The sequence below is a fragment of the Camelus dromedarius genome, chromosome 20, assembly GCF_036321535.1.
Source record: "Camelus dromedarius isolate mCamDro1 chromosome 20, mCamDro1.pat, whole genome shotgun sequence".
NCBI classification, from domain to species: Eukaryota; Metazoa; Chordata; class Mammalia; order Artiodactyla; family Camelidae; genus Camelus; species Camelus dromedarius.
This window is the reverse complement of record NC_087455.1, coordinates 4,609,557-4,628,106: the sequence shown is the minus strand read 5'-3', so window position 1 is coordinate 4,628,106 and position 18,550 is coordinate 4,609,557.

The window sequence follows — 18,550 nt, the reverse complement described above, 5'->3', positions numbered from 1 at the left end:
AATTATTCTGTACACCAGAAATTGACACAACATTGTAAACTGACTATGCTTCAATAAAAAAAATAATTAAATTAAATAATCTTTAGAAAAAAAACACTCTCTGGGGTTCCCTACTGCTTGCAGATGACAGAATCCCGACTGTTGACAGTGACTCACAAGACCTTTCATGTTGGGTAACCGGTTTCCTTTTTGGAAATTCAACCATTCATTGTCAGTCTGCTACTTCACTGCCTCACATACAGCATCATCTCCGTCCCCTTTGGACACCTGCACACAAGGGTCCTTCTTGCCCAGATCGTCACACACTCCCCTACTCCCAGCCCCGCCTCCACCGGCAGTTAAATCCCATTCATTCTGCAGTTTTCAGGTTCGTGCCTCTTCCTCCAAGGAAACTGCGTCCACCAACACCCCTCCCGCAGCTTGTACTAAACATTTGCCAGCCCCAGCACGCTCCCTGCTGCGGCACACAACGAACTTGGTTGGCATGCCTGTTATTGCCTGTGTCCCCCACAGAATGGTAAACCTCTCCAGAGACGGGATTGTGTGTGGTCTTCCATTGAGTCCTCCAGAGCCCAGCACAGAGCCTGCAGGCAATTCAGAGTTGAACAAAATGATGGAAAATCTCGATAAGTATATAAGTTAATAAAATCCCAACAGCAAACTATTAATGGTCATTTTAGTAATAATTAGCATCCTGCTTTCTTCTTTCTTTTTCTCTTGCCAGTTTGCAATGGTAGGGGTTATGGGGAAGCTTAAAAGAAGAAAAATCAGTAGGAAAATGAACTGGGTGCTTCTGTACATTTAGAGGATATAAAGTGTAAAATTTAAACATTCAGGACTAGATCTAACAAATTCCAACTTCTTTAGAATTTTTTGAAACCGTATGCTTATCATCATATTTTTTCTGCCTTTTCCACCTCTCTTCTTTTTCAGTTTTAACAGGCACAGAAAGCTCACATTCAATTTTAAGTATGGGTATAAGACGTTCAATGTATTTTTCAAAAACAATCAAATGTAAAGGAAAATTAAATATATTGTATCTGACTTTTAGCATAAAACTGCATATTTCTTGCCAAGAGCAAAAACAAAAAACAAACAAAATAAAAGCGCACACACAGACATATATACACACATAGTCTCAAATAGATTGAATGGACCAGAACAAAGACCAGGGTAGATTTATTTTAAGAGAAGGTCCCTAAATAAACCCAGTTTATTCATTTCCAGTTTGTAAGAGTATGGAGTGATATCACATGCAATCTTGAAGAAGGTAGATGGAAACCATGCCAAGATCTTAAAAATGTTTCCAAATATTTACATTTGCTTAGAGTTTCCCAAAGAAATCACTAATTTAAGGATTAGGAGATGAATGAGCACTTTTAATAATAATGCAATAATGATACAAAGACAAACAATTCAGGACACAGCTGCCTCCGTTCTGAAAAGCATATGGAGTGCGCGCATTTGGCTTCAAAGAATGAAAGAAAATTCTTAGTGAAAAAAACAGCGCAGGAAATGAAAGCGGCAAGACGTGGGGATGCCGGGTAGAACAGAATAGAATGGAAAGAGGAAGGTGGAGGAACATTTCTGTCATAGCGACACCACAAAACACTGGGACCCTGGGAGCCACCGTCAGCCCAAACCTAAGGTCGGACTATCCCTCTCTCATTTTCCTATAAAATTTGTACATAACGTTTTAAAGCTCTGAAAATTACTCTCAGGCATATTATAAATAGTCCCTGCTGCTGTCATCTCCATTTCCTAAGTGCAGGTTAGTATGAGAAAGTTATCATACAGAATAAAAAACCTACAGAAGCATGGCAGGAATAGGAAAGAGCGGTGCCACAGGAATGGAGTCCCAAACCCTTTCAGGATGAGTATTCAGGATGGCCATTTGGCCGTCTGTAAAGGCGGGGGGCTTGGTGCATGGATCTGTATGCTCCTGCTCAGATTCACTCATTCATTAAACAGGGTGTTGAGTGTGGCTCTCCTGCTGGAATAGACCTTGTTCTGAGCACCGATACACTGTCTAGATGCTAGTGGCAAGGAAAAGATACCAATCATCAATCCATTGATCGATCAATAATTTAAGATAGAAATAACATTTGTAATAAAAAATGTAATATGGTCATGTGATAGCGAGTCACTGGCTGTGTAGGGACAGGGTGGATTGGTAACAGAAATCTCAAGAGGTAACATCTGAGCAATACCTGGGTGATGACAAGGACAGAGCGATATTCAAATGTCCGAGAAGAATACTGTGAAAGGGAGGGCGTTATGTGAAGCAAACAGTGAGATCAGAAAGAGCAGAGATAGTTCAACAGAGAGAAAAGACAGAAAGGCGAATAGTATATGATTCCAGTTACATGGAGTATCTCAAAGAGGCCAACTCATGGAAGCAGAGGATAGAGTGCTGGTCACCAAGGGCTGAGAGGAGGGGAATTGAGCATAAAGTTTCTGTTATACAAGATGAAAACGTCTAGAGCTCTGAACATGGGACCTACAGGTATCAGTACGGTTTTATACACTTCAAAATATGCTAGTAGGGTAGCTCTCATGTTAGGTATTCTTACCAAAACACACAGACACACATGTGCACTCACAAGAACAGAAGGAAGTTTTATTTTTTTAACTGGAGTATAGTCAGTTACAATGTGTCAGTTTCTGGTGTGCAGCACAATGTCCCCATCATGCACATACATGCATGTATTCGTTTTCATATTCTTTTTCATTAAAGGTTATTACAAGATATGGATACAGTTCCCTGTGCTGCACAGAAGAAATTTGTGATGGATGTATTTAGCATCTTGGTTGTGGTGATGCTCTCACATATGTCCAGAATTATCAAGATGTACATATTAAATCTGTGGAATTATCCATATATCAATTATACCTCATGAAAGCTGAAAGAAAGAGAGAGAAAGAAAAAGAAGGGAGAGAGGGAAGAAGGAAGGAAGAAAGAAAGCAAGGAAGGAAAGAAAGAAGGTTAATCACGTGTGTTGAATGAGGGAGAGGCTGGCAGGAAGTGAGGGACAAGATGCAGGACCAGCTGCGTGGACTCTTTCAAGCAAGGCCGGGACGGCGGGCACACAGAGGCGCGGTCTGCAGCGGGCGCACGCTGGACAGCCACCCCAGGGAGAGGGGGCAGAGGGGGCTTCAGGGGCTGTGGACCGGGCCTGGCCTTCACAAGCTGGGAAGGGAGGAAGTAGCATACAAAAGGAATGGAGAAAATTGAAACATTCTCTAATTCCAGAACAGTCAGGAGGTAATTCCTCTCTGACCTCAGCCTCACACACCAAGAGCACTCACATGGCCACCACTGCTCGTAAATGTGGTAACACTGGAAATATTAAAAGAAACCCCCCTTTTCTTCTCAGTGAGCTCAATAACTGGTGGGGAAGGTTATTTCAAAATCAATGTGCAAAGTACAACATAAGCTGTAAGAATGACGTACTGAGATCACGGAAGAGAGACTGGCTGTTTGGAGGGGGTCAGGGGAGGCTTCTGGGGTAAGGGGTCCCGAGGGGGAGGTGTTCAGAGATAAACCCCAGGACTGATATGCTAGATGCCCTGGGTGAGCAGCTCCGGGTGTCCACGTAGGGATTCACATGTGGAAGAACCGTCTGAGCTGGGGGTCCCCTCGCCGACCTGGGTGTTGCCTCCACCCTAGTCAGATAGATGCTGAGACAGACATTCTTCCCGGGGCACAAACTGGTCCGCTGGTGCACGTGTGTGTGTGTGTGTGTGTGTGTGTGCTTTTCCTTCCTCTGAATTAAAAGGGTAAACCATAAGCATCCTGGTCATTCAGGTTGATGTGTCTTAGTTAAAAGACTTCCTCCTGAAGGTCAGCCTAAATAACCCGTCTCCCTGCTTTGCCTCCCGTTCTCGGTGCGCCTCCTGCCCCTGGACGGCCCAGGGGTGAAGGTGTGATGGTGTCAGCTCCACGCCTGGGTTACACTACCCAAGCGTGTCTGCCAGTATCCCGTGCCAATGTCTTCACAGGGCCGCCATTCCCGCATCCCTGATAATGAACAGCAGAGGCATTTAATTCCATAAGAAGTAATTAGCTACCACAAATGATTGTACAAGGGTGTTGTATATGGGAATGGTAATTAGTAGTTTAAGATAGAAATTCTAAATGTGGAATGCAGGATGAATCTGAGACAAGAGGCAAAAGGGAAGAAGACCGGTTTGTTGTTTCAGAACAAGGAGACCAGGCGGCGATATCAGACTGCTGGGTTGCCATGGGAATCGAGGAAATTAAAGGAGCCTAAAGGTGCAGAGCTAGTATTTGCTCACTGAACACTGTGCGTGAACCACTCAGCCCGCCGCGAGAGCCCTTTCAGGTTGGGATTTCAGATGCCTGAAATTGAGACTGAGAGAGGTTAGGCCAGTTACTCAAAGTCACACAGCGAGGAGTTGGTGGAGCCCATCTCCCCAAGTGATCTGATCAAAAAGTTAGCCCGCGCTTGTTTTCCTGTGCAATACTGCCTCCCAGTGGCCTCTTTTACCTTCCACATCAAATCCGTCCCCGGACACCTAGGTGATAGCTTCTGATTCTCTTTGTTCACTCTGATCCTCCCTTGGTATTGCCCTAATTCTGACCTACGTCAGCTCTCACCTGCCGCAGGAAGCTTGTGACTCCATTTCCTAAAACTGAAGTGAGAGCCCCAAATACTCGGCGTCAAGTCCCCAAGCACGCAGGAGGAAACAGCGAAGGCAGCTTTAATGCTCTGAACCCAAGCGCAGGAGGCCTGGCTCGTGCCCTCTGTGCCCCTGCACGCAGCCCTCACACGAGGGGGGTGGGACTATTTAAGAGTCTGTTTTGCATAATAACTGAGTTAGAAATCTGGTGGCACTTTCTGCATATTTGAGCCAAGAATGCAACTGTCCTGATAAATGTTTATTCTCTGCAAACATTGGCGGTAACGGGAAAATCAGAAAGTGCCTGAAATTTTGCCAGATACACCACTCAGCTTCTTCACTTACCATAAGTTGAGGAGGAAAATTAGCTTGAATTCTTCTTCATTCAGATAAATCATGTCATATTTATGGTTTTCAGGTGTCTATACATGTTACATGTCCAATTAGTTGAAAAGCACCTGGTACTGGATTTCTGGGACCTTCGGTCTGTTTGCTTCTCCAGGAGCGGAGTGACGGGGCCTAGGTGGGGTTTACTGGGAGACAAGGCGCTCTCACTGGTGTCAATCCAAGTCACCCTCTCCAAAGCTAAGCAAACAAATGGAATGGGTCTCGTGGCTGCGTCAGAGTTCCTTAAGTAATTGGGACACTCTCACATTTCCTGGAGCGTTTTTCTAAGGTCATTGCAAGCCTCCAATTCACTCATCATCACACTTTATTTTCCAAGTGTCAGTATGGATGACACCTTCATTAGAACCACTGTGATTTTCATAATGATGATAATTCCAGCAAACGACCACTTAGAGGCATTAGGAAAAGATGGACCATTGCTAGTTTCTACACGTTGATGTTCTGTCAAAATGGAAGGCTGTGCGCAGTCCCTTCTGCCCCAGCCCACGCTGGCCTCCAGCTCTCCAGTGGGATCCGTGTCGTAGCCCATCAGAGGGGAGAACCTCAGGGTCGTTCGGCCCTGCATCTCCCCCTCACCTCCGTCTGCCAGCCGCCACTTTCCATTTCTTCTCACGTGGAGGTATCTCCTCATCAATAACCCACTTTTCCAGTTTTCCTGCAATTAACTTGGTGAGCAGACATCAAACCCACCAAAAGAGGCACAGCCCTCATAGCCCATGTTTTTTAAGTCACCTTTCACGGTCACACTGTTTAGAAAACAAACAGTAAACAAGCAACAATGGAACAGCCTGAAAGGCGCTCACAAGTGGTAAACGCCTAAGTGTCTCCGAGAGCAAGGCACTTGCTTCAAAACGCGATCTAGCCTGGGCACAAAACGGGAGGTGTAGAAATGCCTCCAAGTGCGTGGTGTGTGTATTTATTATTTTTACAGTGTTTTCTGTGATAAAGGGTGGTGTATCAAATCTGAGAAATGGGATGGATTTATCAATAAATAATGCTAAGGAAGCCGGTAAATTATTTGGAAAACATCGGGTACTTAATTCAAGTATCTACTAATGTAATTTCAAGTTTAAGATATTAGCAATAAAATTTTAAAAGCACTATGAGTAAAATAAATCATCTTAACCACAGGATGGGAAGTGCCTCTCTGAGAATAATACCGTGGGGGAAAATCATAGAGAAAAATGTACATAGGATTGATATAATGAAACTATAAAATTGGTATACATAAAAGGACATAATAAAATATTTAAAACCAACAACAGATTAAGAGAAATATATTTCCAAGGAAAGATACAGAGTTGATGTTTTTAAAAGGCCTTAATAAATCAGAAAAGCAATATCCCAGTAATAAAATGAGCAAAGAAATCCTCACTTACACACATGCACACGCACAACACACAGAAAATTAAAATTTCATGGCACAAAAGCTTATAATAAAAATAGTAAAAAGTTCTCAGTTTAACTAGTAAAAGTAAACATAACTTACATTTGAAAAATGTGTTCTTTTCATTGCCTTCCAAATTGACAAAATTAAGGGAAAAAAATAACCAGTGCTTGTTGCCATGAAACAAATAGACTGTTAGATACTATCCAGAAAAGATGTGTTTACTTGGAGTCAGCAGAGAATTCAAGTGATGAATCCTTGGGAAAGAGGCTGACAGGAAAACTGGAAACAAAAACTAGGAATGGTCTTCCTCTAAAATTTCCAGGCAGGTCAGAGATAACAACATTCAGTTGCAGAATAGAGTTCAAGGCTTTAATGGAAATGGAAGAAAATTTCAGCGGCTTGGAAAGTTCTGAGACATATGACCTCTGCTGTAAATCCCATACCACCTCTAATGTAGGCCCAGAGCCCTCCAATCAATGGTACTTACCCTTGGTACAGATATTGGGCAGACGATGGCAGGAGCTTGAGAGACATTGCTAAAAGACTTGTTGGTTTTGGAGTTTATAGCATCAGAAGTCATCGGTGTGGCTGTGCCAAAGCAGGGAAGGAAGAATGTGGCGGGTACCACACAGCACTGAAGAGGGCTGGTTCCCTGAGACCGTGTCAGACACTTCTAGGCACTCGTGAGATACTGATGATGATTGAAAATTAGAAGGAGAACCTTCCTTACTGCCATTTTGTTCTTTCCCAGAATGAGGGACTACTCAGTTAATGGGTCTGTTACCAGGATGGTGGCTGGTACCTGGTCCTGAAGGGGTGGGGTGACCATTGGTCAACAGCCCATAAGCTCATGTGAGTCCTTCCAGTCTAACCTTCTGATTCCATGTTCACGGAAATCTCAGGACCAGACCAGTTTGCTTTTTTCCCTTTCTTCTCAGTGGGACTTGGTATGGTGACTGCATCATCTGTCACCTAAAACAACATTTTTTAGAGGGAAAGCGGAAGCTGTTTACAATTCAGCCAGAATATCACCCATAAAGTGAGACAGTCCAGGCAAGGTGGGCCACGTGGTCATTTGGAACCTGGTGCTTGGGAGTTAGAATTCCCAGCAGGTACTCAGGGGCACAGGTAGCCCCTGCTTGTGTGTTGAACCTGAAACACACTCTTCGTGACAGCTTTGCGGAGAGGTCTGCCCTGATACATCAAGCGCGAGCATCAGAGTCCCAGATGATAAACAGTTTTCTTTTCATTGTCACGGAAGGAGGTGTGGTTAGGAAGGCAGGGTTCAAGAATGCCCGGGTCCCCTGGCCTTAGTGTCGTCTAACAGAGCCTCACTCACAGGGGCTGTAGCGCCGCTGTGTGCTTTCAGGGTCCAGCGCCACCCCTGCTCTTGTTAGCAGTCCTGCCTGCATGTGCTCCTTTACGAAACAAAACCGCCCAGCAAAAGGGTTTTCTGCTGGAGGGAAAAACGGATGGAGAAAACACGCAGGTGTTCCCCCCCCTCCCCGCCATTTCGGCGGCTTCGTCTGTTCCCCAGACGGGATGAGTAATCTATGATTTGTGTTCGCGGATACTTGAAGGCTGTCGATCGGCTAGGACCCAAGCACTAAAGTGTCTGATGGAATCTAGCCCCGTGTGCTGGTGAATAAAGTGGCATGTGCTTATCAGGGAGAGAGGGAAAGGAGACACTCTGGGGCGGGAGGTTCTTCTTATCTTTCCTGGAACTGCCTCCCCTGACTTTCCATTCCTTTGGTTGAGTGGTTAATGCATTTTAAGGATGAGGCTTTGCTTCAGAGAAGATTTTGAATGTACCATTGTGGGAAAGTGTTTCTTTAATACACATGTGTCTCTGGTCAGAATGTTCACTCTTTTTGAAACTTGATAATCCGTGCACTTTGCATGTTGCCCATGGCTTCTGAGAACAAAGAGAACACCAATTTGCTGCAAAGCGTCATGCTTACTTAAATATTAGGTGGAATCTGAGGATAAAAGTCATTGAAATATCCAGGAAAAATGTCAAGTTGTGACTTTCCTTTATTGCATCTTAAAAAAAAATCAGTTATTTCAGGGGAGGGGGAAATGCTGCACACTCTTATCTACCAATGTCTACTTACCTGTTTTTTCTTTTCCCATACAAAAATCCTTTATAACGACCCCCCAAAATATGATTTTAAGCTCTTTCCATTTTGGAAGAATTGTGATGCTAGCCTTCTTTTCTCTTGCAAGTTTCTTTCACTGTGAGAACATGTGTTTTGTGTCTACAAACTTGAGTCCAATTCCAAGTCAATGCCTTAAAACTGGCTTTCCTGATAAATCTCACTTCACCTCTCTGGGCTTTGATTTCTTCAGTTTCTAAGTGGTGACAGTGTTTCTCACAGGCCTGTTTTGTCAATTTGTTTAGATGATACATGAAAAATATTGATCAACATGTGACACTAAGTAGATAATTAAACATTTGATTAAAAGGCAATTCTAATAATAATAGCCACCCTAGTAAGATCACTATCTTCCAAGAGAGCACTTGGGGACATCATGCATTAATTCATGAAGGTTCATGAAAATTCCTGGGCCACACACTACACTTGCAAAACCAGACTTTGCAGTTGGCCAGGCCCAAGAATCTGCATTTTCACAAGCTGCAGGTTTTCCTGTACACAAAATTAAAGAGCTTGTTGTAACTTTCCACAACCATCCAGACTTAGAAAATTTTAATTTTTTACCTTAGAGTGACTCATTAAATGCTTATTTATAATTTAGGCATTTCAAAATCTTTTGTTTAGACTTTCTTTAAAATGAACATTAAATAAAACGTTATAGGAAGTCGGAGGAAAATGCAGCCAATCCAGCTGGGGAATGTTGCCAAAGATTTTATGTCCTCAATTATCACAAACATGCTGTCAAGAAAACTGCAGCAATGAAGCAATTACACAGAAAAACTAATGGAAAACATGCTATTTACCTAGATTTGTTTAGGTAAGAGAGTTTTTTCCTTCCTTGCTTTTTTTTTTTTCTTCCTCACTTAACCAATCCATGGGCTGAAATCCCACCCTATTTGTCCCACGATGTCCGATAAGAAAATTTTGTCTGAGGCAAATCCCAAAATGAGGTACTAGACAAATGCAATTTTCTTTTGTAAGTGATGTTTCTGAGAGCTGGTGAGATGCTCTGAAGTGGTCCTCCCACAGTGAGAGTGTCGACGTGATGGAGATGGACTCTGAAGAATCATTCTTGGGAGAAAGCTGTACTGTGAGTGCTGCCCACTCCCCACGGATGGAGGCGCTTCCTCCCTCCCAAGTCACTTTAAGGACACCAGTCAAAGAGCTTGCTGCGTGCCTTCTGCAGGCTGGGGCCAGGGAGCGCGGGTGTCTGAGTGTCACTGGAGAAAACCAGCAGGTGATCGGCTGAACAGAGCAGCGTGAGGAAGGGCCAGGGGTGGGGAGAAAGTAGACCATCATATTTTTGAAGCTTTAGGCATCATGACTGATTATGCTCCCATCTGGACGACATACTCCAGAGAAGCTTTTTTCAAGAAACCCCCCTGAAAGGAAGTGGGGAGCTCAGCAGGGGAAGCCAGAGAGGAGCCCTGTGCCCAGGGACACGGGGAGAGTGGAAAGCAGGCAGCTTGAACTGGGATGCTTTCTCAAGCCAGGAAAACTACAGGGATGAGGTGTCTACATGGATCTGTCCACCGGGGGTTCGGCCTCGAACGTTTGCCAAGTTCTACATCTCAACAGCAGTGCCAGTCAGAGAAGGAGATTCCAGTCAGCCCCCTGATCTTTCCCGTGCGTCCCGGCTGTTGCTCTGGACGAGTCTTACTCAAGTCCTACTTCTGCTGTAACAAATCACCGCAGACCTAGTGGCTTAAAATCATGCAGCCTCGCTATGTCACAGTTCTGGAGGTCACCTGTCCGAAATGGGCATCACCGGGCTAGGACAAGGTGCTGGCGGGGCTGCGTTCCTTTTGGATGTTCTGGGGAGAATCCATTTTCTAGTCTTTTCCTACAAATACAGGCCACCCACATCCCTTGTCTCCGCCCTCTTCTGCATCATAAAAGCCAGCAAAGCCAGATCAGATCTTTCTTAGCCTCCTCTCTCCGGTTCTGCCTCTTCTGCCCCCATCTTCCACTTCTTTTATTTTAACCTCTTGTGTGTGTGTGTGATTGAAGTACAGTCAGTTTACAATGTTGTGTCAGTTTCTGGTGTGCAGCATAATGTTTCCGTCATGCATACACATACAAGTATTTGTTTTCACATTCTTTTCATTATAGGTCACTACAAGATATTGAATATAGTTCCCTGTGCTGTACAGTAGAAACTCATTGTTTCTCTATTTTATATATAGTGGTTAGTGTCTGCAAATCTCAAACTCCCAATTTATCCCTCCCCACTTCCTTCCCGCCCCGGTAACCATAAGTTTGTTCTCTATGTCTGTGAGTCTGCCTCTGTTTTGTAAATAAGATCATCGGTGTCTTCCCCAATCTTCCATTTTTAAGGCCCCGTGTGATTACAGTGGGCTCAGCCAGGTTCCCGAGGGCACTCTCCCTACTTTAAGGGCAGGTGCGTAGCCACTTTAGTTCTCCTTTGCCACGGAACCTAACATAGTCACGGGTTCTGGTGATTAGGACATAGGTGTCTTTGGGGGACCAAGATTCTACCTGCCGCAGGGTCAAACACTGTGGTTACTAAAGGGGGGAAAAAGCAGTTCTGGATTAGGGAAATAAGAGGATGGTCCCACACTCACTGTCTCAACTACAGGCTTCCTTCCGGCTGGAAGCAGAGCTGTGAGTGAGGCACGGCTCATTAGGAAAAGCCTGGACAATATTATTACACAGACCAAGATATTTACATTTATGAATTTGATACCTTAAATGACCTAGGAGTAGTTTGGGTTTTTTTTTTAAAGAAGTCATGGAGCTGGCCAAAATTTCATCTGGAGGCAGTAGAAAAATTCAAAACATGAACACATGCAAAGGAATAAGAGGAAACAAAAACAATTACAGTTGTTCTCTAGTTATTTCCAGCCGCTCATGTTTGGATCATGTAATAGTTCCATGTATGTTCCACACGGCTCCGTACAAAGTAAAGCATGACCCTGTTTGCACGAGTAAAGGCACAGTTCTCTATCAGAGTTTGCAAACTGTCAGCGTGCAGCCACTGGCTGTGTTTCGTCTGGGGACACACAGCGCTTATTTATTTTAAAAAATGTATTGCCAACATTTTTAAATTGGAGATTTTTTTTTAAAATGATCCAGTGTAGATTTCTTGGTACAACTGGAAGATCTGGGAATAGTGGGTCCTCATTCCCCCTTGGCAGCCGTCTTGGGGGATGGTGTCTGTCCTTGAACTTGCCAGGTGCAGACCTTCTTGCAAGTCTGTACTTATGTGAGTCACCTGTCTGGCCCCTGCAGACATCTGAGCTTGTGATGCATGTAAACCAATATAATACTTTGTATAATTAAATTTGTCAAATGAATATATATTTAGTGTGTTGCCTTAGGAAATTAGGAACCTGGTACGTTAGAATGTTTGGTTTAGCTCCTAGCTCTGTAATTTAAAACTTGTGTAAAATTAGTCAAGCTGGTCGATCTCTCTGCAGCTGAATTATTCATCTATTAATTGAGGGGGGAAAATAATACGTACCGCAGAAGGGTGTGATGAGCACTAAGAGATTCGTGTCATATAAATCCTCTAGCTCAAGGTCAGGCAAGTTAATAGCTTAGCAATTAATAGCAGACAAGTTTAACAACAACCTGAATTTTCAGTAGAGTTGTCCAAGAGTTTTTTTAAACGTATGTGGTACTGATGACATAGTTACCTTTTATCACATAAACAAATGTCTTCCTTTCACCCAAGAAAACTGAACTCTAGGCTGTCATGAAATAGAAGCTGGAGAGAGCCCTTAAAATCGTTCATTTTACAAATAGAAAACAGAGGCTTGCAAAGATGATATGCTTATTGACGAACGCCTGTGGCCTGTGACGTGACGAAAGTGTCTGGAACCTGCACCCTCTGCCACCCAGTCAACTGTTCTACACCAGAGAAATAAGTAGTAATAAGCGAGATGCTTGTCCTGGTGAGAAATGCTGATGGGAGAAGCCGCGCGAGAATAAGGCTCTTCAGTGCAAGTGTGATTTGTATTTACTGCTGAGCTGAGCCTGGGGTTTACCTTCTAACGGGCTGCCTCGTGATCCTGTTTGTTGTTATTATTCCTGATAAAGTTCCATAACCTTTGCAGTTGATAAAATATTTTCCCATATGTGACCTTATTTGATTCCTCATAATCCAGTGAGATTCACTTTATTATCCATATTTTACAGAGATTGGAAAAATCAAAGCTGGGAACTTGAAGGGATTTGGGAAATGAATAACATATGAAATATTAGAAAGATAATATTTGAGAAGCAAATAATAGGAGGCAAGTGAAAAGAACACGTGTGGCAGAATCTGGACTGGAACGCCTGTCTTCTGAGTCTGCCCTTGGCCCAGGTGCTCACCCCTCCACCTGGCCCTCTGCTGCCGTGGACTTCATTAGGGGTCAGGCTTGTAAGAGGTCAAATATAGGTAATGATCAGAAATCACTGTTTGCAATACACTTGCCATCTGCTGAGCCTTGGGCTTGTCATATGTCATCTTTCTACTCCTCAGTCCCATTTGCTGGTGCAAGTGTGGTAACTGTCAGTTCACAAATGAGGCAAACTCATACTCAGCGTTACGTGGCCGTGGGGTGGGAGGCTCGGCACTTGGTCTGATCCCGCTGATTCAAAGCGCATATAAAGGACCTAGTCGCCAGCTCTGGCCCCGTGTCTCCTCTAAAGAGTCCGTGTTTATCAGCTGCCCATCAGAATGTGGTCAGGGCATCTCTATGGTCTCCCCACGGCCGTGGGGTGGTGCTTTCTCCAATCATTTCCCAAAGAGTCTCTAGTTATTTACTCACAGAGATATACACGTGGAAAAAATTAATCACCAGACATTGGAGGGCTGACGGAGACAGGGTCTTTGTTGACAATGATCCCTGGAAACTTCAAGGGTCATCAGGGCGCCTGTTGGAACAGGGATGTACAAGGGCCAGGTCATAAACAGTTGCTGGCCAAGTGTGGCTCCTACAGGACACAGTAGGCCCGTGTCCCCACACAGGGATCATTCCCTTTGCCCCTACATGTATAACAGACTGGAATGAGCACCCTTGCTAGGTGGCTGAAACCCAGCATCATTACCTGGCCTGTGGTATGATTCTGGGAAATGCCACGTGGGAGTCTCTGACACTGCCCCACTTTGGTCAAGATAGTAAATTAAAAACCAACACTGCACCATAGGAGGGATGGTGGAATGAGTGCTACCCTTAAAACCACAAGTGCAGGGTCCGCGGTCTTGATTACACCCCCACTTAACAAGCATACAAACAGAGAGAGGAATCCTGCAGGATTACGGGGGCTAACGTAAATTCACTCAGGAAGTAGATTCAAGTGTGGCTTCTGTGCCAATATGGTAACTTGGCTAGATCAGATCACGTAAACCCAAATCAGGTGCCTGGTATGCAGATACCAATCTCAAAAATAAGTTTTTCCATCTCTATGATGAAGGAGACCCAGAAGTATTCTTACATAATTATATGGAGCCAGCAGCATACAGTGGTGGTCTTGCCCTAGGGAGTGTTAACACGCATGTTCTCCGTCACAACACACTCTCAAGGGACCTGGGTCATCTACATATTTGCAAAACATGACATTTGTCCAACACAGCAAAGGCTTCACGTGAATCAGGCCAAATGAGCAAGTAGCAAGACACATGTACTCCCAATAGCGGGAAGAAAATGCTACAGAAATTCTCAGACGCACTGCATCGGTGAGGGTGCGGCACTCCAGTGATGCCCAGCTGTGCGGTGCGGAGATCAGGCCGTGTGCTTGCGCCTGTAGTGCCTGCGTCTCACCATGAGGAGGAAAGCACCATGAGGTAGCCCGCCTCGAGCTCCCAGGCAGGAGGGGCTGCTGAGGACACTGCCAGGCCCACTCTCTGAATGCTTTGGGAGGGTGGAAGGCTACCAGCCTTGACTGGGGCTAAGGGAGAAAAAGACAGAACTCTGTGATTCTAGGGCAGAGCCATGCCGTCTGCAGCAGAACACCTGACACAGAGGGATGCCAAGTCACGCTCTCTCGAGAGATTGCCGTCGAGTTGCCAGTCAGGGCTGCAGTCACAGTGGGACTTGGCTGAGGCCTGGAGAGCCACCTCAGCGCTGATGCACATGGTTGTGGCAAAGCCCCGGGCCCTCACGGGCTGTCAGGACAAGGGTGCCGGTCTCTTGCCGCCTCGTCCTCTCCGCAGGGCTGCGTGAGCTCCGTCAAGGTAGGGCAGCTCTTCTTCCCACGGAGTGAGTGGGTCAGCAGAAAGGGCGCGAACCCAAGACAGACGTCCCAGTCTTTTCATCACCTAATATCAGAAATAACTCTCCGTTGGTTCAACCATATTCTGTTCATTAAAGTAGGTCCGGAGGCCCAGGCTGCACTCCAGGGGAGAGGAGTACGAGGGCAGGTGCCGTCTTACAGGCTGCCCACGACAGGCCCGTGTTTTTGTCATCCTCTCTCCGGATCTCTTTTTTCCTTCCCCTCACCCCAGAAATTTACAGGTCAGGGCTGTTAAGGGGTCTGACTAGTTACTGGTTATTGTTTCAGCTCCTTAGGGATTGTTTCTCGCTCTTTAAATTGAATATAATATACCTATATGACAGGGGTTTTATAATATTAATCATAGCTAACACTTCAATAGTACTTACTGCATGCCAGACTCTGTATTAAGGGCTTTACACGTTATAGCTACCTAATTCTTACAAGAACCCTCAAGGTAAACACTTTTATTCGTCATCATACAGGTAAGGAGAGCGTTTTAGAGAGCGAAGCACACGAGGTAATGATCCTGCTACTGCTAACGACAGTGCTAGGTCACGCGGTGTGTGTCTGCTGTCACACAGGCGCTGAGTGGCGTCTTCCACATCACATGCCCAACGGTCACACCTACCGCACGGCTCAGCTATGGTGGAGAATTGTCTGAAAGATGGAAAACTGCTGCTGAAAGAAATTAATGAGACTGCACAAGTTCACACAATTGGAATTCAGTTCTGAAAACAGGTCTTGAAAACGCCAAGTTCAGTATGAATTCTGCCACATCCACGTCCACACCATGAGGTACATAGTTTCCTTCTGCTGCTTCCGGATACACTGCGGGCGCTCCACAGCCCCCGTTTTCACCCCTCCTCCACGACAATCCCCGTGAACAGACTCACGTCTAAGGAGTAGCTCCTGGTGGATGTTTGAGATAAGATACAGAAGTGGGGGCATACAGCATCTCAGTCACCCACGGGCTCAGGGTTAGCTTGCCGACTCAGGGCAGGTGTTTCGCTTTATAATTGAGAAATTACAAAGGTTGATTTTTTTTGCATTAATTACAGGTTGTTATTTAATTTCTGATCCTTTCAGAAGCATAACATCATGTCAGAAGGCGTTCCTAAATCCATGGGTAAGACTGGGGTGAACAGACTTCATCTAGGGCACAAGGGCAGATATTTTGGTTGGAAAAAGATTGTAGCAGAGAGAGAATGCCTTTTTCTGCCTCCTCCCATCCCTTCCAACGGGTTCCTGCTGATATTCGAAAGGTCATCAAACAGTTAGCAACTTCATATTTGCTATGTAGTTCATTTAGTATCTACAAAGCTCCCCTGCCCTCTAAAATATACTTTTTGTTGTTGATAAACAGGCATTTCCTTATCTCTAAATTAGTCTCGCCTTGTTAAATTTGTCTATAGATTACCCTCCACCTTCAGGCCCACTAGCCAATCAAAACCACTTCCCTTTATCTGATCCTAGGACTCATTTTTACCTGTGGCAGTTTCTTCCTGGAAAATCTATTCATGGTCTCCAAATATTGTGCTTGTGACTACAGTCCACAAAAAGTAAATGTAAAAAATGAATGTGACCTTTCACTGGCACAATTTTTTAATTCTCCCTTTCTTCCCCTGTGCAATTACCTTCAGAGAACTGCACCCATAGATGTTGGCGGGCTGTTAATTAACTTTTGCCAAAAGCTACCCCTAGAAAGAAGATATACATGAGCCAACTTTTTAATTCAATAGGATTGTAAGTAATGGCTCGTTTCATACTGCCCATGGTAGGATAAAGTGGAAATAGCATCGACTTTGGAATTAAATAAATTTAAGGCTAAATTCTAGAGTGAGTTAGGGAGAAAAACTGTACCTTTTGAGATCACAAATTTCTCATTATACAAAATCTTCTAGGACTGTATTTAGATGAAAATTGGTCTAGATTTGCATAGCAGTACAGGTGAAATATTTTCAAATAGGTTTAGTGCTGCTTCCTGAGAGGGTGATCAAATCTCAAAGGTACCTCTTGGTAGAAATCTGTCCTCCTTAGGCCCCTAGTACTCAGTCCTCAGCTGAAAGATTTTTTGTTTTGTGTGTATATTATCCTATAAGTTACATCGTAAATATTGATCTGCTCTATTGACTACCTCTTACAGCTAATATGATGCACTGTTAAATAAAGCCATCAGGCAGAGTAGCACAATAACTGTCCCCTACTCAGACAGAAAACCATATTGCCAGTGATTAAATGTGCAATTGCTTTCAGGAAAAAAAAAAGCAGTTTTATGCACAGACTTCAGCCTGAGAGAAGGTACTACAGCCCTGCCAGAAAAAAATGCAAAGAGAATAACTTACCATTAACTAAAATTGACTTCGAGGGGAATGACATTTCATAAAGGCAGAGAGTTCAAAGCCCCATGTCACATTGTTTGAAAATTAGCGTTGACAGGCCCGGATGTCTACATCACATGCCCTGCTGCAGAAGGTACCTGCAGAAATCATTACCAAAGCAGTGCTATTTGTACAGTCGCTTGGACTGTGTGCTCTTCATAAACAGTACATCTGTTCCGAGGGCTGAGATGATAAAGATGATGCACTTCTAATGACATAAGAGTCATGCCTTGTCATAGTTTGACTTGAGGACTACAGATAATAGACATCATTTAGATTCCTGCTTCATGAAAAAAAAATAGTCGCATGTAACAACTTCCCTCAGTTTCTCAGGTCTCTTTCTGCAGTGTCTTCACCCACCACCCAGTCTTCCCGTCTGTCTCTCTCATGGGTATCTTGTGAAAGTCAGTGTAAGTAGCCAACAGAGTATAAGCCAGGATGTCAGGCAGACCTGGATTCTCAAGGTGGCCCTTCCTTATACAAACCGAATACCTTTTGATGTGTTACCTAAATCAGCGAATCTCATTTTGCTTCTCTCTCAACTGAAAGGAATAATACATATGTATAATATTAGACACATTAACACACAAAACATGAAAACATATTAACATATTTTTAACTATATATATATATACTAGTAGCATATTAACGTATAACATAATATTAACATATTAACACGTGAAAACCACCTGACATATACAAAGTGCACAATAATAGTGACAAAAGTAGTAACCCTAAAAATTCTATTAGGAGAGACTGATTCAAGGCTTCGCGTGTAAGCAAGCCTCTCACTTGCACAACTAAGTGTATCTACAGTTTAAAGCCGGAAACCTATGAAAGTCTACATGAATTATTTGACTGATATTTATAATTTTTAAGCCTTGAAACCCATGCTCTTTTGGATCCTTTAGTGTTTCACAGTATTCATTATTTTTACCCTTCCCATGTTTGCCCATCCCTTACCCTTCTACCTGGTTCTTGCTCTTAATTTACAAACATTCTGAATTCTTTGCTTTCCATTTCAATTGCCATCTGATATTGCTTCTTACTGACAATGGCAAAGTCTTAGAAAAAGGTATCTACCCCCTACTGCCTTCTCTGTCAATCCCATTGACATTGATTTGCTGCCAAAATATTTTATTGCCTCCCAAATACCAATTGCTCAAGTTCCACCTGTATCTTCACGTTCCACTCTTCCATTAATTTCTAGCAAGTTCTTTCCAGTTAACAATAAATCAACAATTGGGTGTCCTCTAGGCACTTTCAACTCTCCATGAGCCCAAAAATGTCTGTCATCCAAACAAGAAATCTTAGACAGTGTAGCCTCTCCTGCCCCCTCTTCACAAACG